General features: G+C 38.2%; 1 long non-coding RNA gene across 1 annotated transcript in view; it reads right to left on the reverse strand.

Moving 5' to 3' along the window:
- The window catches only part of LOC135992651 (uncharacterized), an 87,940-nt gene extending 65,224 nt beyond the window's left edge, over positions 1 to 22,716 (reverse strand). Inside the window, exons 1-2 of the long non-coding RNA XR_010606754.1 lie at positions 22,617 to 22,716; positions 21,728 to 21,789 (exon numbers count right to left, since the gene is read on the reverse strand). This is a non-coding gene — a long non-coding RNA (uncharacterized LOC135992651). The remainder of the gene's footprint in view (positions 1 to 21,727; positions 21,790 to 22,616) is intronic.
- Positions 22,717 to 24,421: the final 1,705 nt, after the last annotated feature.

The raw sequence follows: 24,421 nt of genomic DNA on the forward strand, positions 1-24,421 counted from the left end.
ACAGAATGGTATGCACAGATAAAAATGATAAGAGGAAGAACAAGCTGACTCTAGTAAATAGAAATCAAACCGAGAACTTTGCACAACATACTAGAAAAGACTTGTCAAGACTCTCAGCTGTTATGTGAAAAAAAATCTTTTCCTTTAAAAGCGAGAAAGCAAAAAGTAGTGATTAAATGGTCATTTTGCACTTCAAATTCCAGCAGAAGTTGCTCTCAAACAGCTGGCACCAGTACTGTTCAATCTATTTCAAATAATGCAGAAAATTGAGAGAATGGTAAGAAGGTGCAGACTACTGATGGCACAGAATTCAGGATAAACAAAATTGAAAATAATCACAAAGAGCTGAAAAAAGTGCTTATGACATGACACTGAGCGATTGAGCAAATAAAATAACAGGAGAAATTCAGTGCTGATAAGTGCAAGGAAATGCAGAAAAGTTAAAACCAACCTTACATATACATGTTAATCAATAAGATCTCTATTAGCTACTACCTCTCAGCAAAGAGATCTCTCAGTCACTGTTTTTCAAAACCTGTTCTTATCAACTCAGTGCTCAATAAAAATTAAAGAAAATGGATTGGTAGTAGCCATCAGGAACAAAAGTGAGAACAAAAAATGGATCATCATACCTCAGAAAATATTAGATGTGCAGCCTAAATGGAAAATATTGAGAACAGGCCAGCTATCTGTTAATTAGTTACACAGATTACGGTAGAAAGAAGAACCATTTCTCTAGCCGTTCTTGACTGCTTGCTTTACTGAACTGTGGTAGAGACATTTCAAAGTGTCAGTGTGGATGTGCTTTTCTGCAGTCATCACTATTTTCTGTCTCCTACCCTTAGAGCAAAGATACAAATATATTTTCAGCTTCTTACTCCTTCCATCCCTTCCACAGATAATTTGTCCCTTGACAAAGCTTTGCTGTGGACAAATGGTGCCTTCCAGACCTTCTCAGAACATCAGTCTGTGTGAGTGTATTTTGCTATCAGTGTTTAGCATATTGATTAACTTGTTTTTAGATAAAAGCTGTGAAAGAGAAGATGCTTCTTTCTTCTGTTTCTCAGCAGGGATCTCAGCAGTTTCTCATCACCTCCAGACTACATGCTGAATAGAGGTGTGGGGCCAAGTTGTCTACAAACACCAACAGCTGTGCTTGGTGTAGCCAGCAACACAAGCACATGTCACCTCAGCACTGCCCTCAGGTATGTTATTTACTTTTGGTGAGATAAACATCAGAAAGAAAAAGCTGAGGGGAGAAGTTCTATACAACACAGTAGGAAATATTATCCTATTGATATACTGTTCTTTGGCTATCTCGTAGAGTTGATACTAATAATATTCCACTTAGACTATTTACCCAAAAACATACAAAACCTACAAGGAGAAATGAGGATTGACTTCTCATTCTCTATTACGTGTATGTGTTCAAGAAGCCTTTTTAGAGAAATGTAAACATTTTGCTCTTGCTCGACTCTAAAGACTCTTCAGAAGGGAATGGGAAATCCAGGATTCAGAATGATTCAAAATATCATTCAGGAATAACAATGTATAATTTCATTTCTCATTTGGTGATAGACATGGCTCTGCTTTCCAGTCTTTACCGTAGTTACAGTTCTGCTAACCCACTCCCCAAGAGTTTTTGAAGGACTAGGCAACTTGACAGCCTTATGAATAGGGACTTGCAGCATTTCATGTTCTTTGGCATCACACGCCTTTGGTGCTTTTCAAGCATTTTTAACAGAAAGCCTGAAAAATTATGTTTCTCTGCAGAAAAAGTCTCTATGCTGCTACTCGCATGAATCTTTGAAATAGCTTTATAGTGTCATTTATTGGCCATGTACTGTTTGAGGTCAAAGAGCACATAGGCCTGGAGCACTTTCTGTGCCGAGCCCACGGTGGCGTGTTGGCCCTGCAGCAGCACGGCCTGCCTGCAGCCCGGCTCTCATCAAACCGCACGGCCTGGCCCAACAGCACGGAAACCATGAGGAGACAGATCATCAGCGTGATGCCTGGTGGGGGCCCAGAGCACTACACAAGCTTTCTCAGGCTTAGTTGGAATTCTTGTGGAGCTTCAGGTTGGTGCTATTGGCTATGACAGATTACATCTTGTTGGCAGAAGGCTGCAATGACGGGGTACACACTAGAAAACAAATTACAGAAGCCGCTGCAGGTGACTCCATTGTGAAAGCTCTCCTGCTGGCAGGAGTGTTCCTTACAGTTAGCAATGAAGCAGAGTGTTTCAGAACCCAGCCCTCCAGTCCTGCCCTAACACACCGAGATACTGCAGTGCACATTCTAATTAGATTATAAGAAGTAAAGCAACAAAGCAAACCCAAGTTGCCTCCTTCCATTCAAAGCTTGGTGTTTGTTTCATAAGAGGATGCAAAACCAGAAGCACAAAGTGTTCTCTTTAAAAGCTGGGATGCAGCACTTTCTGTCAAGTTCAGATACCATGGGAACAAGGCCATGGACTATGTGATGTGGATCCACATGCTCTAACATTTTCATTTCTCCTCATGAAATAAGTGATTTTTAAAACTTCTTTGAAATAATGAAGAATATTTGCAATCTCAAGGTTCACAGCTTCTCTTCAGTGTCATGCTGCTTTTAAGTTCACATCTTCAGAAGAAATGGCGGCATAGTCATGTCCTCAGCAAGCACATGAAAGAATATCACCAAGAGAACCAGAAGTTCAGTAACTAAACACATGGTTCAGAAGCTGACCATTTGCTTGCAAGCACATGTAACATTTGTTTAAATTCCCATACTGTTGAGATGATTAACAAATAGCTTATTCACCCTGGTTTTTTCCCATGTCCTAATAGCTCAGGTAATAAATAATCCTTCACAAAGTTTGGAAAAAAAAAAAAAATCCCCAAACTCTTAGAGAAATATGTTGAATCCCAAGAACCTGAGACAACTAATTTGAGACACATCATATCAAAACAGGACTTGTTGTATTGAGTATAGTTGCTTAAAAGGTATATGCCCAGGAACAGCCATTCTGGAAACTAGCTCACATTTTTCTTCAGCTTTTTACACCTGGTATCATAATGAAAATTCCAAAAAATTGACTCCATACCAACAGTCCAGAATGTGATCAAGCAACATATGAATAAACACACAAAATGTCATCCAACATCATCACATCACACTTTTTTTTTTTTTAAAAAAAGGTCTTTTTCTGGTAGCTTAATATTCATTTAATCAAAGTTAACCACTGAAACATACTGATGTGCAATTGTCTCCCTTTACTATATCATATTCATAGAAAATTAAGTACTTTTGGAGTTAGAGATGTAGGGTAATCTGCAGCAGATTCTTCCTCATTTACCCATCTAGCTCCCTGATGTAGCAGAAGTCATTTATTACTATTGCACTTTTTAAAGGAAAAATAAAGCCAAGTAAACTGGAGCTGGCATATGCAATCCAACCTGCTACAGGCAAAACAGCAGTGTTTACCTACCCTGTATTTGAATTTTGCTTGTACATCTGCACCTGCGTGAAATCTATCCATATACATACTAAGTGCTTTTTATGAAACTTTTGTTTTTCTTTTGAATTCTCTGTATGATCCAACTCAGATCTATCTGTCCACAAAAATATCTCATTCTATTAATCAGAAGCTGTATCAGGCTCTTTGTACTATGAGCAGGTTTTTCGGGCATCGGTACTTGTGGAAAGCATGTTGCCTTTGGATCTGCCAGTGTTCTGCTAAACCACAATAACCTTTAATCAAAAAGATGAGGAGAGGAAAAAGGCCTACAAATCAAATTATTGTTTTCCTTTACAATTTACATGGCTTGTAAGTGGAATGCAGGGATTATCTTCAGGCATTCCAAATATACTGAGAATTAGCATCAGGGAAACTCCTCCAGTAGGAGGAGTTGATGTTCTGATCAAAACTTTTGTATTTTCAGATCAAGTTTCCAACCATGACCACTGAAACAAATGGGATTCTTTGGAAGTGTGCATTATACATTTTCTGAAAAGTCAGGACCCAGCAAGATATTTTAAAATAGTCACACAAGAACTGAAGCACAGAAAGCCATAATCATTTCTGGAAGGCCTCATCATGACTTATCCCACCTGATGTGAAATGGTAAGAGAACACAGAATAATTGGACACTCATTCTAGTCACTTGGAAAGGTTTTAAAGGACATATATAAAGATCAGTTTGAAAATGCATTGAAAAACATAAAAAAAACTTCAAATGGATTTTGAATTTTCAAAATCATTTTGATGTCAAAGCCAATAGGTTTTTATTTGTTTTAAATAATTCATTTAAAATTTGTATCAAAAATTATTCTGACATTTGTTTTTTTATATTCTTATTTCTCTTCTCCTTTCTCTTTTCACTTTTGAATAAAGGAAAAGCAGGGAGGACAAAACGTCAAAAATGCTTTTTTCTGTTGGTGTTGTTCTACAGAAGAGAAAATACCTACATGGAATTCACTGGAAAAGGCACAGAGGGAGGAAGACATGCCTATGCCTATAACTGTCCCAACAGTTATACTTTATACATACAGTCATCTGAGGATGGAAAATCTCTAGTCAAAACACTTGTACTTCTTTAAACCTTTGAGATTTGCATTGGCTATGCAGATAATCATCCCATGTGACAAATTTATCTATTCGTCTGTAGACTGAACCATAACCTTGTACTTAATTAGCTAAAAATCAAAACTCTGCCCAGCTTTATTTGATTTCATTAGCAATGCAATTAGGGTATGGTACTTTGCAAAGGCAACAGCTCACAGTTTGGCTGGCATCACATCCAGCTGCCTCGACTTGCCCAGTCTGTGTGAAGAGGCTCAGTTTGCATCTAGTTTGGGAGGGTCAGCTTTCACAACAGACTAACCCTAGACCCAAACAACCTAATCCTTTCTGCTACTTTATGCAATTTACCTTCAGAAACATGAAATCAGATGGTACCCACATGCAACTTTAAAATTGCTTGAGAAATTTTTATTCCCGAACTAACTCATACTGGTATGGAAGGATTAGGAAGCAAATAAAGCCAATTGTGGCTCTGTACAACTCACAATCACTGCTATGTCATTGCCAAGAGAAAGTATATGTCGGGTAATATTTAGATATTACAAACCTTTCACAGAAATATTTCTCATAAGATTCCAAACATTTGAACTGTCCCAGCAGCATTGCTTTGTCTGTCATGAGGTTTTTGTTTAGAAGCAACTCTGCAATACATCTTCTCATGTGCCACAGGAAAATAATTTTCTTAAGCTGATTTTTTCTCATCAGTAATTTGGACCTAATCTGCCAAAAATGTCCTCAGATATGTACAAAACAGATTCTGTCCAGAGAGACACTTGTCAACAGGAACACTTGTGAGTAAAGCATCTCAAATCCTTTATTAAAGTCATCCAGTTTAACACTAGATACCACCAGTACCATGTGTTTGAATTTCTTCCATATTTCAGATTTAAATAAGTCTTAAGGACAGAGGCTTCTCTTTCATGGTGCTAACAGATTCTATCATTGGACAGGTCTGGATGTTGAGAAGAAACTGCAGAACCCAGCTCATGCATTACTAAGCCATTTGTTTTTCTTAACTACCTGTCAATGTTGCAAAGTGATAATCTAGCTGAGGTACATAGATTCACAGCCTTCTTGAATAAACACTGTACCCCCCACCCCGAACTTCTAAAGACAGAGTTCAAAAGACAAAGCCAAGTTCATTTTCATATGCTGAAACAGGCAGTAATTAACAACCCTTAGTTAAACAGAAAGGGTTGTATTCCTGACTTGTCAGTTTACTTATCGCTATATTTAAGCAACTAAATAATTGAACTGAAGTGTCTGTCTGTAATACTAAATCTGAAACTCCACACTAAAACAGAAGTTATGCCTTTAAATGGGATATGGCATGAAACACATTTCACCATCCCTATTAGTATTTTCCAAAATGTTATTCAAAAAGGGAAAGATATATCTACATACCAAAGCAGCGAAGTTATTGCAATGGAGAACACAATTGATAAATCCAGTGTTCTGCTGAGCCTTTAATTAATTGTATCATTTTACGCAGTACTGTAGCACATTCTACTAAGTCAAACAGCATAGATTTCTCCTCCTTACTAGGTGTTGCAAAAGCAACAGCATACCAGTCTTGCATCTTCAGATTTGAGCTCAAGGGTAAAGATGTCTGTATCAAGCCTCCCATCACCCTAACAGCAGACCACTGGGAATTAGGATAATTTATAAATGCTTCACTTCGTAAGCCATCGCCATTTCTCTGATGTGTCTGCCCAAGATTAACACAAACTATTCCTAAGGTACTTTTTTGGGGGCGTGTAATTGCTATTGGAATACTCCTTCTAGTATTGCAGAAGATCTTATGACCCTGTCAAAAGACCTATTTCAAGCTGCAGCAGTAGTGTTGCTGTTAACCATGGTGAGCAAGGCAGCACTCCCAGAATGAAGCAATACCTTTTATCAGATGAAATGATAGAGCTGGGAAGGACAGACAAGATTTCAAGCATGTAGGTCAATCTATTGATGTGATATCTGACTGCCTCACTGATATTTTCCACCAGAGTGCCAGTGGAACTAAACATCTCTTTCAGCTATAAAAAAAATGACTCAAGAAATTTGCTGTTTTACCAAATAGGCGTGTCTAAGGCAAATCTTTGAAGAAAGAAAGTTTTTACTTCTTGGTAGAGAGTGTGTCATTTAGGTCTTTATCTGTCAGGTGTGCTGCAGTTCTGGTATTCCACCACACTTTCCATTTGATTAACACTTCTTTGTCTCATTTCTCCGTTCATTTTTTTACACATATCTTAAGTAACTTTTGTGTTCCAAAGAGGCTACTTTTGCATCTTCTTAGCATGAATGGCATTTCTCGTGAAACCCTTTAAGCAGCAGAACTCTAGGCAATAACACTGCTTGCTGCTTTCAGAGAGGCAATGCAACGGTAGAAATGCAGGTTTAGGATTGAGAATGATAGTTCTTTACTCAAATGGCCTTGAAAGACGTTTTATATCTGATCTCACAGATGGGATAAACAGGATGACGGTTCAAGGGCACAAAAAGTCAACCTGAATGCTGGTACTCCAGTGCCAAGAGATACAGAAGTCAGCAGTCTTGTTCTGGCTGCAGCTGATTCACGTGAAGAGGTTACTGGTCCCAGCTGCTTCCCAGTGTATCCAAGGTCACTGCCCCACTACTTGCTTCATAATCCAGTTCAATTAAAATGGCTAAATTAGATTAAACACTTTAAAAATACATGCATAACTTTTTCTCAGACAGTCTAGGGAGCATTTACCCACAAAGTTATCGTGGCAGATGTCTGGGGAGTGGGAAAAGAAACAAAAGAGAGCCCCTGGGCAGTAACCTGCTCACCCTGCAAAGCTGCAGTCAGAACAGAATGTGTGACTTTACTGTATCTTCACTTTATGGTTCCCTAGATAGTCCCAAGCATTGTTTCTTTTGTCCATAGAAACAATGGCATGTATAACTCCACATGAAAAAGTTATTTGCAGAAGTTACTTGACACTATTGTATTAATCTGACAGAGTTGGGGGTAGCAAATTATGGAATCAACAGAAAAGCACAATGAGTGCATGCAATGTACATAATGAAGGGGATGTGACAAACAAGCTGAGGGAAGGTCAAGTTGTAATAGGTACCAAAGGACATCAGAGGGATAGTAACAGAGATTCTCCAGAGAGAACTGAGCTGGCAGGAGACTGACAACAGCTGGTAATTCCCTAAGAGACAACCTTGTGCAAGTCCTCAAAGCTGGTAGGTCTTCAGGAGAGATGGACTTCTTGTAATCAGAGCACTCATTACAAGAAATATTTGTAGAAAGCACAGTCTCTTTTTTAAAGAAATATGGGAATAAACAAACTGCAAAACCTGAACAGGTAAATAAAGCTAAGGAAGAATTCAGGGAGCAGTTTTAATTTCTTTTCAGTTCAACAAGCACTGAAGATCCTGTATCATTAGCACTGCAAAAGTGATGTCATCCATCCCCATGCCAAGAATGACAGCATCTGATCTGCCAAAGTATTTGTTTCTGCAGTCATAACCAGAAGTTTGAAGAGACCCTAGATTAAGTCCTTCTGTGTAGTCGATGCTGTGAAATAAAACTTTAAAGCCCCAAAGACTGCCTGCTGGGCAGTGCAGGCCAGGCCTGCGGGAGGAGTGCGAGAGAGGGGTCATCTGGCACAAGGGCCTTCATGGGATCATCCTGGCCAGCATGACCTGGAGCAGCCCAGAATACAAGGTGCTCTGGAGGAAAGCTCTCTGCCCCCCATCTGCCTCCAGATGGTCACAGAATCCATGAAGATGTCTGCTTTGAGGCTTTTTTTTGCTGTCCCCACCAGTTATTTGCCCTGAAAGTAAATACTTTTTCCCCCCCTTTTAAGTTAAAAACAAAATAAAACAGCATAATCAAGTTAGAAATCAATTCTGACTTATTCTGTGACTTTGTGACTTATTCTGTGACCCCCTGCGGGATATTGAGTTACACAATAGACTCAACCAACAGAAAATAACTTACAGGCATTACATCATCCAGTCAGACCCAGAGGCAACAGCATTCTTACCTAACAACTGCAGACAGCTGATTAACCACTTTTTGTAGGGTGTCAATTACACCACACCCTATTTGTTCATAACTATGTTGTTGACAGCACAACACAGCAAGAGACAAGTATACTACCTCCCGCATACAAACCCACGGACACGCACTAATGCTGCTGCCGGAATGATGTGGTTTGACACGAACTCAGCTAGAAGCACTTAGAAACCTTCAGAAAATAAATAAAATAAACAAGCACAGCAACATAGTCGCACATCTGGGCTTGGTACGGGATGGTAGAATGAAGTTTAAAATTTCTTCATGTTATGTCACTTGTTTGGGGAAGAAGAGAATTTTAGGAGGAGCAATGAATACCTTTATGAAGGGGACCTTTCACCCTTGACAATGCCACTTTGAGATTCAAGAATCACACACTAGAAAAGGGTCTTTTATCAAAAAAAAAAAAAAAAAAAAAAAAAATCTTGTTTTATTCAATTTCCTTCACATTCTTTCTGCTCATCTTTAAGGTACATTTTATCATTATGTACATTACGGGTGCTGAGGAATTTTAAGTGATCTTTTCAGTCTGACACGCAACTGATAAAGCTTACTTTCCTTAGAACCTCTCCTTTCCATGTGCCTGCTGGAAATTGTTTTTCATTGTTCATAAATCGAAGGCATGTTTACACTGGAATACAGGAAAAGCTAAAGGAGAATGCTAGTGTGTAAGCCATAGTGGCTTTTCTGGCTTTTGCTGTGAAGTGATAAATGATTCTTGGTCCCCCGTGGGTTAGAGGGCACCAAACTTCAAATAACTACAACATCCGATAACAAAGTTTTTCTCCATCATTTGCAATCAAAACACCAAGAACACAGCCCTCTGGACCTCTCATCCTTCATGTTCAATTGTAAATCCTGATTAAATAGCTTGCAGGTGTCAGGATTAGAGTATATTCATTGAGAGCCTAAACATAGCACCAGCTGGGTTCCTCATTTGCCAGTTGTAGTTGCTTCTTTGTTTTGAAACTGTTGACAGTACAACTAAAAATATTCCTTTGGGTAGAGACAGAGTTAAATAACAAGCAGGATGAGTAAGAGAACAGCTGTAGATATTTTTCTGTGTTTAACATACCTGCCTTGTTGATTTATAGTAAGCCCTCCATATAATGTACATTCTGTGTAATCCAAAACATTTAACCTTTCGAGCTGGGGCTGTGATAAAGCTATCAAACACAGGAAAGGGTCTTGACAAGTCCTGTATTACCAGCCTTTTTCTCAAAGGAAAGGTGAAATACAGTTTCTCCTCACTTTTGGTATACAACGACAAGCAGTATTATGCATTATGAGTTGCTACCAACTAAACCGTATGCCAGACATCTCTGTAAACAGCAGCATGGAGATGGAGAAGACCTAACTTTGGCAAGTTCTCAAAATCTTGCTCTAGTGAGTGTCCAGTTGGTTTGAGCATGGCTTCCTTAAAGGGAAGAGAAGTTCAGCTCTTCCTTTAAAAACAGAACCAAAGCACTTAAAGAACGGAGAGGCCATGTTCACAATTTGTCCTTTGCGCAAAAGTAGCATCTGCAAGCATGTAAGACCATCAGTTCAAATTCAAATGCACTTTATTACGATTTTATAGTGCAAGGCTACTCCACTGTCAGTACTGTTGTCTTAACAAGTAACACCAGGGTTGCAATTCATTTCTATCATTAAAGAATTTCTATTGTTTTTGCTATTTTCTCCAAAGCCATGTTCTCTTCACAATTAAGTTCTGGCTACTTAAAAATCCCTAAAGTTTTCAAATAGTTATTCATTTTGACTTCCTGTCCCAAACTCTTGAGTAAAACATTACTATGTTGTAATCCCAAAGGTCACTTCATTTGGGTGGGCAGTGAACCAAGTCATAACAGAATAGATGTAGAGAGACATATGTGTACAAAAGATGTTACTACTTTCCCTATAAAAGAGCAGAGGGAAAAATCTGAAAAATTTAATAGTCTTTTTATTACATGGCACTGAAGAACCTAAAAAAAAAAAATTCGAGAGTTTCAGATAATCAATCCAAGATAAGCTTAAACAAAATATTGACTACTTTACACATCTGTATTTATGAGGGGGGAGGATCATGAGTAGACATGGGCCAAATGGTCCCAAAGCAATTTGCACAGTAGTGAGGCACTCACCTCACTCATGACTAATTGAACTCGCTTTTCCCAACATCAGGTCTCAGGAGAAATTCAAAGCACTCTATAGTGTCTATCTTTAATACTGAGATTTTAACAAGTTAGCTTGCAATGCTGCTAGAATTTTAAAGGCAAGTTCTTCCCAGTAAATAATATAATGAGAAAACATCGGCACTTAAGAGGATGCCACAGGGTTAATGCCAGGTTTTAAAAGACTTCAAAATGGATTTTACCCAGTTCACATGTCAGGAGACACAGCACGGAATCAATTTACAGCAGGAGCCAAAGATCACAAATTTTAGGGGAGCCTGGGGACTGATTCCCCCGATCAGTGCCGTGGGGTGCACAGATGAAAGAGCAAACTTGTTTTTTTTCTTTAATGGTGACAGCATATTCTGAAATTACGCACAGCAGGCAGGAGAAACCTGCATAGATTTCAAAAGATACTGCAGGTTTGTGTGCTGAAGCACACATTTAAGGCCCTAGTTAATGTGCTAGCCTTTCACCTCTGGAGGCCTGGGCTTAGATTTATCTAAGGTAAAATGAAGGAGAATTTGGGACTTCTGTCATCTTAACCCTTGTTGGCCTCTAGTCCACATCACAGAAGTACAAACCAGTTATCAAACTTTGAATCAAATTCTCCTTTTTCTATTGTGCAGTCAACCTGAAGTAATTCGTCTAAACACTGATAACACAGTTCTGGGTTTCCACTGATTTAAATTTGACTTGCTGAATGAAAAGGCAAATCCTGTTCTTGTTTGTATCAATGGAAACCTAGACCCATACCAGTATTCAGGGAAACCACACAGAGAAATTAAGTGCAAAACATGAGAGAACAAGACACCTACCCAGACTGGAAAGCAGACATTTTTCAGGAGCAGAATATTTGCTCAGAGCCTGCTTGGAAGATGCCACGTTGTCTATTTTTCTTGTCACACACAAATCCTGCGTAAGTATACATTCTAAAAACATGTGCATACATTTGGCTTTTACTAATGCTGTTCTAGATAGAGTTCAAGATGTGCTGGGCAATTTCAAACACACCAAGACAAACCTTCTTCCTGCAAGTGTAGAGTATTACGAGGAAAACAATTATTAAAAAAAAAAACCCAACTCCTAAAAAAGTAGCTATTTGCATGGAGACTGTCCTGACAGAGTGGTAATCTAGAACCAATCCATTGAAGAAATGAGTTCTTAAAAGAGAGAGAGCTCAGAAGACCTATTGCATTATCCAGATCTGTAATTTTTAAGGCTTCTATAGGATTGTTCCTATATAGTCATATTTCCAAGTTTTTTTCTTAATCTAATTTCAGAATTTTCAAGCAACAAAGCACTCACTACTACTGCAGCCCAGTTCCTCTCACTTCTAAGAATGTTCTTTCCCCGCGCATTCATTCTCTTTCCTAATTTTCTTTCTACCATGTGAATCAATTTATGTGAAACCTTTCCTTTTGAGACCTGCCAACTACAAATCCAAGGTTATAACTAACTCTGCGTACTTTTCTGTCAATTCTTATTGAGTGTAAGATCTATGTTTCAAAAGATTTGCACCACATACGGTGCATCACGAGCAGGTGTATTACCCAGTAGTTTTTATCTAAAGGAGCCATTTCTCTTGGAGCATGCTCTGAGGATAATTATGATAACTTTAGCCTTATGTGCAACAGAAAGCCAGTCTGCATTCATAGGTTTTATATACAGAGGATGTGAGAGAGATCTGTCAGCTGAAGCAAGCACACCAGGCCTTCAGGCTGTCCAATCCATACTCCACATCAAGTCCAAATGAGTCTTCATTGCAGTCAGGGGCTTTCTAGAGAAAGGTACAGCATAGAGTTTAGTTCCATGCTGATGCAGGTGAGGCTATGTACAAAACCTGCTGGTCCTGTATAGAAATTCTGTCCTTAACAAAGTTATCTTGAATCTTCACCATTCTCTCCTGCAACAGTATGCCCTTATTTCCTGCTGGTATAGATGGTTTTTGTTGCCGGCTAACAATTCCTTTATTAGAGAACTTCTTAAGGACGGACATAACTTCTTGTAGGATATGACATAACTGAAAAGACATACAGCTTTTTTTTTTTTTTTTTGCCTTTTTTTTAAAACAGGGTCATCTTAGGCTGAAGTTTATACTTTCATTTCTCTTATTAATATTTCCTTTATTTTTATGATGAGCATAACCACCACAGTAACTCATATTCAGTGTTGCACTTACATATGAAACTGCACTTTCTTCTCAGTGCAGCTGGTTGCAGTTTCCCTCCAAAACAAATTTAACCACCAAATTCTGTCTATTTAAAATATACTTCTTTACTCTTTCAAGCTTAGACGTCTTCATTGTCTCCAGAGCAGCAGAAAGAGCTATGAATGATTATTTTTTAAAAATATCTAAATAGCTTTGCTTAAGCTGATTTTGGGAGGAAAAAAAATTGAATTTCCTCTGCAACCATTATTTTAAGCCTAAAAATACCTCAACAATATTCTTTCCACCTTGGTTGCAGAAATATTTTGTAGGAAAACACGATAATCACCATTTCTGTTTATTCAACAGGAATGTTTCTCTCTTCCATGAAGGACCTCTGAGTAAATTCTGTTGAGAATGAACTTATGAATCCCTTAGCAGGTGGAAAGACTGTTGTTAGAATAATTTTTGTAACCACCAAGCCAAAACTTTGCTGTATATATTCACTGGAGTCTCCCTTCCCCCTACTCAGCCTTTCCAAGTTCATTCAATAATCATGGGTATAAAGCAGCCCAGCATACACAGCTGTTTCAATATTGCTGGCTAAGAAGTCCGACATGAACATACAAGTTTGAAGTTTGGCAGTTGTTTGTATTGCACGTGTTGAACAATGTTTTGTCTGTACTTCAAGTGACAAACCGGTTTCAGAAACAGGTTTAATGTGACAACATAAACAGCGATGAAAAGGGCCATTTCTGTAAGGTAAATGTCACACACACATTTTCAGAGCTCACACACACAGAGAAAAATATGTCAAAAGAGAATAATTAAACAGAAAGGAGTCACTTATGCCCAATCATTTATGCTAACAGGAAAGATGCACTATACAATTGCATGCAAAGGAAAAAAAATTAACTGTGCAAAATATGACATATTCCAATCTGACACAGTGGACAAACCTCTAATACACAGAAGTATGTAGAAACAAATACATTAGACTGAAGGACTGAACACAAAATGACAAACTACATCATTGCACTGGGAGCAGCAGACATAAAAGATTTTGCTAAAACTCTTTCTTGCTCTGTCTCATCTTGTCTTAGAAAAAATGTTTTAAAAAAGAAAAAGAAAGCTGTATTAGATTATCTGAGATCTTTAAGATTTTTTTCTAAACAGGACAGGTGAGTGAAGCAAGGAAAACAGTGCAAACTTCCTGAGCTACGGCTTGCAAGATGACAACCTGAACCACACTGCACAGCAAAGAGGCTGCTCAGAACGCACAGAAAACAGCAGCTTTCGCTGTATGAACCCTTCCAATCCCTAACATTCTGTGAACCAAATAACCTGAATGTCATCTCCTATGATCAGATACAATATATGTTCATTCATTCACACAAAGCTGAAGTGAGATATGTGAGAAGTTACTTTGTAACCAGCATAAAATAACCTGAAGCTTTTTTCAAGACAGTTCTATGCCTATATATGAAGAAATATATTTCCCCAAATGAGTGTCTTCCTTCTATTCTAGTTAATAACCAAGGATGGAAACTATGTGAAAAATATGAGTAAATTTTATTTTAATTAGTGTTTTAACTTTGTTTCCTTATTGACATAAATTAGGTGTATTACACATTCTTTCTGGAAAGACAAGCGACCTGATCTGTTTTTACTGAACTGCATGTATATAACGCATTCACCATTAAAATACTGTTGATGACATGAAAGTCACTTCAAGCAGCTTAAGTAAGATGGAGAGCCTTGTGTCCAGAGTTGTCTGGATTTTGTTTGTCAAAAATTACTTGGAATAAATCTTGATCTATCCATAGAGGCTAGAACAATGGTGTTCCAAGATAAATTATGGGACAACCTTCAACTCAAATTGTTTTAAACGGAACCTGCTTGTTTTCTAGCAAACAGAGAGATTAGCCTGAAGCACGGCCACCACAAACAAAGCATAATGGCATTAATTTAACTTTAAACACTTGAATGGGGATTTTGAGATTCCTAATCAACTTCTTGCTCCTGTTCCATCCTTCATATTGAAGATACATTTTTTTTTTCATGAATGACCCACAACACCACCTGTGACAGTATTTTAGCTCTACCACATGCAGATGTTAAATCTCCATCAGACACCCAGCAATATGCACTCTGCGTTCCACGCCTCACGATTTGACCAAACCACAACAGAGTTGTTTGTTGACACTGAAGTATGCTAGCAGGAAACAGCATCAATTAAAAGATGCATTGTCAAAAAAAAAAAACCCAACAAACCCACACCACCACACACACAAAAAACTGTGGCCTCTAAGAGATACTGCCTGTAACTGTTAGGTTATCACCGATTTCTTAAGCCAACTAAAGCAAGAAAACTGGAAAACTAGGAATCAGTTGCAAAATCACAGCAAATAGTACTCAACAGAGATCAAAAGCTACCAGAAATGACAATTCATACATTTTAGAAAGTACTTGGCATGGAACAAACTGTAGTTTAATATTAACAAAAACACCACCTTACATAAAAAAGGATGATTTTTCAGCATATATTTTCATAGAGCACATAAATTCCATAAACTCTTATTCATTAAGTAAAATAAATTTGAGATCAAGACATATAGACTGAAATTAATACAGCTATCTTGGTGACATACATCAGTTTAGGGTTTTGTCTTAAATGGGCAAATTGTTCCCAACCAACACAGGTAATTATTTTCAGAATATTTTCTGAATGAGTTGCTGCCATATGTTCAAAAAATTCTGCTTCAGTACTCCTAAATGTTTCCTAGAAGATGATGGGACTCCTGCAAATTCTTCCTAGTCATAAAAAACAACCCTCCTATACAATCTCAGATATTTAAATCGGCAAGAATTAATTACTAAATGATGTTTCACAGAACTTTATGACTGATCTACCATTAAGTATTTTCATCAAATACGATGTCTAAATTTACTCTAAGTAATAAAAAGCTCTCTTATGTAGTGTAATTTAAAATGACCACATTTTTCAGCAAATGAAACTACATGTTGCCAATGAAATTTAGGCAACCTCAGGAGTACCACAGAGGTTTGACTAAATAATGATCAGATGAAAAATTAGTTGGTTAAGTCTTACCAAGCATGTCCACACATTAGAGTTAACTCTGCACCGAAATGCTGCATAAACATACACTTCTTTACGGGTTTTTTGTTGTTGGTGGTTTGGGTTTTTTTTAAAGTGCGTGTTTTTCATTTGGAGATTATATCACAAACAGATGTAGGATAATGTTAATAGTCCCTCCTGGAAACATTAATCACAAGGTTTTACTTATTATTTGGTGTCAGCATTTAAAAGTTAAAGCATTTCTAGAACCGTCACCATTGAAATATTCCTTTTGCTTAAAGCTATATTATGAAACAGTAATTTATTTTACAGTACCAGCATCTTTTTAAGGCATATATAAGACGGAAAATAGCAGACAATGCCCTGTTCTCATGGCAACAGTGTAGACTCACAGTAGTAAGCCTGTTTCTACTTTACAAAAAGGACTGAACACACAACTCTACCAAACTTTTTAAATGTTTAAGCAAATTTAAGTCTCCACAAAAGAGATTTTGGTTGTCAGCATGATACTAACATGATGCTTTCAAAACTGGATTTCCCATCCCCAGGTCACTGAGCAAACACTAACCTGAATCCAAGTAAAAGCACGCTAGAGCCTTGTTACCAGAGAGACCTCAACCTCTCTTCCATAGATATTCCCACACATAGAACATTGTGCAGGTGAAGTAGACTGCTACTACTTCAAGATACTTGTTAATGTATGTGCAGAAATGTCCCACTAACCATATTCAAAATACCTAAGAAAATAACCAAAACAAGTCCATATACTTCTGTACCCAGGTAGTGACCTTTTTGGTTATTTCAATGTCCTGGAACTTGGGAACACTGCATTGTTCTTTCAGTTTCAGATTTGCTATGTATCGCACTTACATGCACTTTTGTATTTGAGCTACAGAAAAAAAAAAGGGGGGGTGGGAGGGCAAGCCTGTCCTTACAGGGTCAATGAAATGTTATCAAACACAGCAGCACGACCTCATCATTCTCAACATTCTCCATACATTCTCCATTCACATTTGACCAAGTTTATTAACTATTTCAGATTATATTTACCTAAGGTTTTAAAGCAAGCAGATAAGAGAAAGACTATTCGCTCATTTAAACAGTGCTATTTTTTTCAGCATTTAACAGCCAAGAACGTTTTCTATAACATCCTCCATCAGCTCTTCCGTTTTAGAATTTACAGGATGAACAGCAAATAAACTCCTCCTGGAGATGCCTGTCTCTCTCCACTGGCTCTGGAACTGAACCAGCTTCAACTAAACACCAAGTTTTTTAGAGTGCTCAAAGGATGTGAAACGAATCCTAAACACCATTTAGCTATTCTCACATCTTTCTGAAATTTCAGCCTTAATACTCCTCTGCCTAACCTCAGTAACTGGTCCATTACGACTTGTTTGGTACCTCTGGAAAACAATAGTAAAGGGCTAAAGCAAAGATGGAACTGCTTTTGCTTCCATGTTTTAGTAAAAGACCACACCTTGCAGTCTGTTCCGGAAAGTGGCTTAAGCCTGCTCCCTGGCAAACTGATTCTCTGTTTACTTTCCACAGTATAATTTTCAAAAACGTCCATGTGAAAATGCAAGCACGTGCACCAAGGATTATTTTGACACATGGTATCCATCATTTGGATTTACTAATTTTCCAAAATAAACTGTTTTGTCAGTTTCCCTATGCATGTGAATTTTTGAGTAAAGGCAATGTGTAACATTACAAGACACATTCATGTGCTGACCTTTCACAAAACTGAAATTGTTAGTGAAGCTAGGTTGGTAGGAAGCACTCCATTTTCATTTGGCCACAAGACTAAAACACGAAAATTTTAAAAGAGATGCTGACCAGCACTAGCTTGTGGCCTAATTCTGCTGCCTCATATGAGTGATCTGAGGATGCAGCATTAACAAAAGTTACTCGCAGGACAAAATGTTTATATAAGTAGATCCTTTCAGAAAATTTATCTGCATATGAGATGCACAAACTAGGCCTATGCAAGTAACAGTAACTAACTACAGCTTATTTCCAGATCCAATTCCAGAGGTTCTATGTTCCTTTAGTTTGGCACAGGTATTTCCGCAGAATGCGCTCACAGAGCCAGGTTTTGCATATCCCTTCCTATTCCTATAATCACAGCTTAACCCCTAGTTTTACACAATAACTCCATTACTTCCCATTCACAGGGTATTTACACACTCTCAGGTTATTGACAGATTGAATTCTTCCTCACCTGACAAGATATTTTAAATGTTTTGTATGTCCAGTTATATCCTACACTGGATTCGTATGTGTTTAGAGACTGAAATTCCAACCTATATGTAGAACCACCGAGCAGCTATGGGACTCCATAAAACTTAACCATGGCAAGAGGAGTTACCAATGCAGTCACTTAAAGCTGCAGCATGTTCCCCTGCCAGGTTGCAGAACGATGTAGCCACAATTCCTCACTTCACCCAAGTCTCCCTTCTGGAAAGGGTTTATACCACTGCACACCTTTTTTAAGAGAATTTGCATTACATCAGTTTATATGATTTGACTTTGACCAAACCGTGGCTCACATTTTTACACAAAATCTTTTCAGCACTCATGTACGCTGTCTTATAAAATTGACCTCTATTTGAAAGAGCTGAAAATAACACAGGTTTTTAAGCAGCACAATCTACATTTTAAATACTCTGAGTTAAAACTAACTTTTCTTCAGTTCAGGCTGGTCTCCTAGTGGGAGGAAGCTTACACAATTACATGTTCTATCCTTCTTCCCATCTGTCATTACATTTTTAACCCATTCACTCATTTCAACTAAACGCAATGAAGGCAAAACAGCTGTAACTCCGAGACCTGTTTTGTTACAGCAAGCCCTTAAGAAGCCAGCCTTATTCCTTCTCCTTTCACTTCCACTAAAGGCAGGAAGAAGCTTCAAAGCAGCAACAGCAGTCACCATCTCCAGAGAACAGCAAATGTCCTTCATCAGGTCTCTGTTCCCCAGATCGACCTCAACTTCCCATCCCCAGCTCAGAAACAGCCCCGGTCCTATCCTCCTATTCCTCGAGGCCGCAAAATCTAGTTTTGCCTGTAATGCTGAAAAGCCTTTAACTGACATTGGGTAATCCTGATACCTCTCTACAAATTACATTAGCAGAGTAAAAATTCCTGCTTTGTGGACCCTTAACTTCCACTTCCCTACAGCTGCGGCATTCACTCAAAGGGTCTGAAAACTCAGCTCGTTTATCTCAGCTTCTGGGTGCCCAACTCTGGACAACATCGGAACTGTCAAGGATCATCATCAGTTTAAATCTATTTTTAGAAAGTACTTCTGAAAACGCCATGACAGACAAAATAGTTACACTAAGCACCTTTTAACTAAGAATCTTTCACAGAGTTAAATGAAACCCTTACACAGTCCCTGTGGTGTGGTCTGGAGCTGTGCTCATCCTCTCTTGGGAACTGCTCTGGCTGCATGACCTGAGCTGGCCATAGCCATTGCTACTGGAGATCTTCACTAATCCAGTACGTTATTGCAGCTTCCAACTCCAACTCTTTTGGAAGATGTAAAGGAATACTTCTGCTCCCTGCCTCTCTCCCCATATAAAACTCCACATATTCCAAAAATCCAGACATAAAAAAAATAGAAAAACTTTTCTTCCCTTTGAAGCACTGCTCCTGCCTTAAACAATATCAAATAAAAGCACCTCTGTAGGGGGAATAATCAATTTACCTTCTGACAAGTATCTGTATATAGAAATAATGAAACAATCCATAAACCATATAATCAGGCTTTGTAGCAGGAAGAAGTTCCTTCTGGAAGGACACAGACCTTCCCACCCACGCAGCTCCAGAGTGTGCCCGTCAAGGGCATCTGACTCTGTACCTATTGTATTACATGACTCAATAATGGGGGGTTCAGCATTTGCAGTTTCTGGCAGGATCCCCAAAGTAATTTTCAGTTAAAAGGTTAAATGCTGGTACTTGTCAAATGTGAACGCATACAGTGCCGTAACAATATGAAATAGTTTCCTTACAATTAAATCAATTTCATTGGGCATTTAAATAAGGGTTGCAAATATTATGCCTTTGGATAACCTGAAGAAATACCTAAAGTGCAACCATTTTCTGTCACTACTCTGTCTCAAGTGGAATACAAGCCTGGCCTTCAAATCCTTTCAACTGAATGATTCAAATACATGTAGGTCCAACAAATATTTGAATATTTTTGTTTCCATTAGTAGCCTGGTTTTGTTAAATTAGCCATGTTGTCAAATAAAAACAAATCTTTTGTTTCCAGTGCTAGTCTGTTTTTTCCCCTCAAATATGTAGACTAGCCATAAATGAAGAAATAGTGATTCTTCCAGATAATCACACAAACAATCAACGACTTTGACTACAAGAGGCAGTACTGAATAAATTAACTCTCTCCCACTGGTTAACCTTCCCCTAATCAAAGTGTTAAATAGTGGAATCTTTTTTATAGGTCCATAGAAAAAGCCTTGGGAAATAGAACACACCTGAAACAAGGAAAACACAATACATGGTAAATAACTTCTGGGAATTGAAGTCTCACTCTTACCCCCAGCAAGCTCGAGAACAAGACCTTAATAATCTTCAAGACATATATAACTGGGTCTCTAATTCCTGTATCTAATCTGATTGAGGAGTGAGAATTATGAAAATATGTGAAAGTATATTTAGCCAGAATTTTGAAGCAGTCTTGGCCTGTGGCTAAGGCTCTGGCCTGGATTCAGAGGATGAACTATAACAAGACTTTTATAACTTTCCCTGATTCTAATACTCTTGCAAGCACTTCTACATGTTTCAGTTTTCTCAGATGTAAAGGGACAATAACGGTACTTAAATTAATTTGAAACGTACTTAGACATCTGTCAATAAAAAGCTTTTCATAGTTGTTTTTAATCTAATTGATTTTCAAATCTGTTAAGCACAATAATATTCTCAAGTGCTGTTCCTGTTACATTAGGAGGTCAATGCAAAGACCCTATGCCTGGATCATCGTTTGAAGTATTGCAGGATTTAAGGAAAGATGTGCAACTAAAGCTTAGACTTGGCAAAGTCTTACAAATGAACTCAATATAAGTGATGGGATTACCCTTGTATTTAAAATTAAGTGTATACAGAACTTATGTGTTTAAATACAGAGGTTCAGGTTGGCTGCGAGAAACATACTGCATACAGAAACAAAGCAAGAATAAATCTTAATTTTCCTGCACAGATGTAGGTGCCAACCCTGCCCCTGCCCCCCCTTAGCCTTGTAACTTGTCCTCCATTCATCAGCTGGTGTGTTTATTTTTGCTATATGTGATGTGACTAGCAGAACTTAGGCAATGAAAACTTTTTAATCAAGTGAAGATCTTTGGAAGAAAAAAGAGGACCTGCTCCACTTCTCAGAATACAAGGTCAAGAGTTATATACACACATCTAGAGCCCAGTTTCATTTAGTTAACTTTACAACTAAGAAAAGGAAACATTTCTTCATACAACCTGTGAAACCCAGTGCCACATAGAGTTACTGAAATAAATAATGTTTTGGCAGTAACAGAAACAGAACTAGATAAGCATATTACCATTAATAATCTATGTACTCATGCAGATTATAACTCTGTATCAGATCACACAGCCCACTTGTGTAAATCAGAAGTTACTTCCATCTGATGCACATTACTACTCTTATCCCCAGACAAAGCATTGCAGGAATGTGGTTTTATGCACTCACCTATCACCAGAGTATGAAGGTTTTCAACCAGTAGATATATGAGCAGTCCTGTATTTCAGTACCTAGAACACAAAATCAGAAATGAGTCTCTTACAATCAGGAATTGTCTCTGCAGCCTCACATTGTAAGACAGGAGGTGCAGTAAAGACTAATGATAACTTGGAGTGAAACACATACATTGCTATGGAGTAGGAGAAGTGGAAAGACAGCAGAGATTTTTGAAAGATTATCTCAGCTCACCTCAAGTTTATCAATATCAGTGAAGGGCATCATCTTATCACAGAACTAAGACACAAGACTGAAAACAGTCCTACCTCTGCTAAATATTTCCCCAAAGACATGGCCTTCTCAAAACCTCTGAGCTCGCTCTTTGTACTCCTGAGAAATGCCCTGGGGAACCATGGGATTTGTGGCCTTGTATTTAAAGTGCTAGCAGCATTTAATAGTGGTGGGAATGAGAAATGAGTTATTCCTACACTCCAAGGAATGGATAGGAAAATAGGGAGAAAAAAGAAACTACATATTTGTTCCTAATTGTTATTTATTTTCCTTGTTTATTTCACTTCATTTTTTATAGAGGCAGAATATGCTCATTTCCTTTCCGCTTTTGAGGCTTGGTTAGAGAAATACAGTCAGTTTACATAAGGCTTAGAAGACAAACAAGTCATGGGAAGAGGAAGGAATGAAGCACACATCAGCAGAGGAGATGATACCTGAAACTTAAAGGAGACAGGGCAGTGAAGCTGCCCGCATGGCTTCATCACTGCGAGGTACAGCTGTAGACCAAACATTGTACTGTCTTTGAAAAGATGAAAGGAAACAAGTCAAAACTACAGGTACCTAGCATGCCGACCCGGTGCTAGCCCCGAGCAGATGGCTCAGCACTCACCTGGTGAGGGCACTCTCTATGTTGCTGCACGCAGCTTGGCAACCAGAGGTGGATTATGATGTCACTCGAGCAGAAAGTTATCTGCACTCCTCACCCACGACCAGGAGGTCACCTGAAAGGCAGGTTGTATCTGTAGTCATATATATGCTTCAAATGTCTGCCATTTCATGGTAACTACTTCTGTGTGCTCTTACACTCCACTAACCCGTCATAGGAGGTAAATTGGCCTTCTCTCCTGTACCTGTAACTGCATCATTAAGTTCCTCTTACAGCAGAACCAGAGTGGTGACAAAGGCAGTTCACACAGCAAAGCTCATGGACTGTGGTTTCCCTTTCATTTGTACCTTTTAGTAACATATTTTTGTACCTGCCTGTCCTTACGCATGTGAAGTACACCAGCAGCTGCCACACTGAAGATAAAGCTATGTTTCCTTACACTGTTTTGTAAGGCCACTCCAAAATAAGAGAGAATAACAGCTGTGTCAGGAGAAAAAATGGGAAAGAAGCAAGCAAACATGAGAAAATGTGGAAAAATATGAACTGTTACAATCTGTGGACGTCAAGAGTTTGGGTCTGAGAGTGGTAGAGAAAGAGAAGCTGAAGCTTAGGAAAGGAAGATTAGTTTAGCAACAATATTTAACAAGACCAAAAATGTGATTAAGAAAAGAAGAGGAAGAAAAACAAACAAAACCCAAAACTCAAGTAAGGATACTTTCTAGGGCTTAGTAAGCTAACTCTTTCAGAACGCTATGGGTTAGATTTAGAGCTTTTGGTTTACAATAGTTTTATTGAAGTTAAGAGCAGAGTCACCTTCTTAGGCTCAGAAGGAAATTTCCATTCAGGAAATTCATAATCGCAGCCTTCAGTACCAATCAAGAGGAGAAGATGGGATTGTTTTCATATTTTTTTAAATTGCACAGGAGTTCAGTAGAATGAAGGGCTAATACTCCACATAGGTATAAACTGTGGGGTGCATCAGCCCTAACGGCACTTTGGATATGCTTTGTTCTAAACCATCAATAAAGAAGATATAGTTAATGAGGAGATCACATTCAAAGCTGTTAAATTCATTATGGCCTTTTCAATACAGAGAACTGCAGCAACAGAAAAGGATTTTTATGAGCTAGTCTGCAACTGCTTTATCAAGCTGTTCAAAATAATCTAGTTATTTCTGTGTTCAAATAGATGGTTACATTTTTCTCATTAAGATACAATCAACTTGCGTTAATTTAAAAATAAGTTTTGAAGTTATAGCCAGCTTTATCAAACATCGCTCTATTTTCACATTTATAGATTCCACTCCCCTATTTTGTCAGGTTCAGATACTTTAGTTCCACATTCAAACTTGATTCCTTCTGGGAAGCCTAAAAAACTGTGTATCTAGCTCTCTGGTTTATTTTGTCAACAGCTACGCTACTTACTTTTAATCCTTATACTGAAATGTCAATTTTCTACAGAATGTAAATTCAGTGTATTTACCACTACCTTTAAGAACCAAAGGTAAGATACTATTAAGCCCAACAGAGGATGATATATGGCCTTAGGGAAATCAGCAATGTCAGATGTTAAATCAGCATCAGAAACTATATGGGTTCTGGTCTTTGCATCTTGAAAAAGAAATAGTAGGATTAGAGGATATATATAGAGAGCAGCTACAGTGATCAATGGTTTGCAACACTTGACTGACTTACAAGGAGAGACCAAAAAGTCTAGGATTTATCAATCTGGAGAGAAGATCAAAGGGGAATATTACCAGGATTCTCAAAATGATGAAGGAAGTGTGAAAAATGAATGCAGAAATTTTA

Source organism: Caloenas nicobarica, chromosome 10, assembly GCF_036013445.1.
Source record: "Caloenas nicobarica isolate bCalNic1 chromosome 10, bCalNic1.hap1, whole genome shotgun sequence".
Taxonomy (NCBI): Eukaryota; Metazoa; Chordata; class Aves; order Columbiformes; family Columbidae; genus Caloenas; species Caloenas nicobarica.